Consider the following 1,700-nt stretch of genomic DNA (forward strand, 5'->3'; position numbering starts at 1 on the left):
ATAACAAAATTAATATTTACATTTTCATTGTTAAAATCCTTGTTGTGCAGGGATGAGTATTTTATTTCACCGAGGAAACTAATACTTTGAGACGTTAAGGCAGTTTCATCCAGTTAGTGAATAATAGAGCTGAAATTCAATCCACGTGCAATCCTTTGCCACATACTTTTTTTTTTAAGATTTTGATTCATTTATTCATGAGAGACCCAGAGAGAAGCAGAGGGAGAAGCAGGCTCCCTGCAGGGACCCTGATGCAGGACTCGATACCAGGACCCCAGAATCGCACCGTGAGATGCTCAACCACTGAGCCACCCAAGCAACCATCCTTTGCCACTTCTATTCTCCTGTAAAATAAACTTGTGGTGTAGGGGAGCATTGCTCTTGGACTGCCTTCAGTGAGTGCTCTCTAGATATATATTTAGTGACTTCACTAAACTTTTAGCTCCTGACACAGAATGTTTGATTCATTTTTCTATGCGACCCTTACCATGAGCTTACACATCTTATATATTGTACTGTCCTCAAGAAGACATGTATGAGCACACAAACACACACAGTTTTAAATTATCCTAATCTGAAAATATAGATATCTTGAATCAAGGGCATGTCTCTTGCCGCATTACCAATACTTTTTTGTACTATCAAGCAAATAGTTATTTTTCAGATCAAATTTTGAAAATAGGCCCCTCAGCAGCCGACTGAAAATCACCGCAAAGTATATAACTCTATCATCCATTTTCCTGAATTCAAATCCTGCCTATGTGATATTTTAGTATAACGCCCTTTTTTAATATGCAGTTGGAGAGAAGTACAACATTATTCCCTGAACTTCCAGCTTTTAAAAGAAGATGAGGCAAAAGCATGATTAAATAATTCTCTTACATATGAGATTCCTTTAAGAAGCAGAGAAATTTACAAGGCCTTGGAAATCTTTGCCAAAATGCTTTGCTTTTTTTATGTAATAAAAATAAATAGGTTAAAAAATTTTGTCTTGCTTCGAAAAACAAAAGATTCACATTGGCTCCTTTCTGATCCCCTCTCCCCCATGTGGTGATTTAATTGAGGTTAGTTGGTGAGACATGTTCTTCTTCTAAATTTGAATTACATTATTCTGGAATTATCAAAGAATAGGAAAATTAGGTTTCTCTTTCTCATTTATTATCACAAACATAACAAAACCATATCCTTCAGTCTAACTAGATACAGTAAGCTGATTTATAAAGAATTCATTAGCAAGTCCTGTGAAGTCTAAATAGTATTGCCATAAGATCCAGAAAGCTTAATACCTTCAGGGACCCATAGGTGTTTCTATGTAGCAAACTAGGAAATTGCATAGCTGCTACAAGAAGCAAGCTACCTGTTCCCCAAATCTTTATCTTTGTCAGCTATTTAAAAAAAAAGGATTTAGGGGATCCCTGGGTGGCTCAGTGGTTTGGCGCCTGCCTTCGGCACAGGGCATGATCCTGGAGTCCAGGGATCGAGTCCCACATCGGGCTCCCTGAATGGAGCCTGCTTCTTCCTCTGCCTGTCTCTCTCTCTCTCTCTCTCTCTCTCTCTCATAAATAAATAAATAAATAAATAAAATCTTTAAAAAAAGAAAAGGATTTAGGATGATTAACCACACACACACACACACACACACACACTAACCCATGTGCTCTTAGATTATATTTCTGACTTCATATAAAATATCTAAAAAA

The sequence above is a fragment of the Nyctereutes procyonoides genome, unplaced genomic scaffold (genome assembly GCF_905146905.1).
Source record: "Nyctereutes procyonoides isolate TBG_1078 unplaced genomic scaffold, NYPRO_anot_genome, whole genome shotgun sequence".
NCBI lineage: Eukaryota > Metazoa > Chordata > Mammalia > Carnivora > Canidae > Nyctereutes > Nyctereutes procyonoides.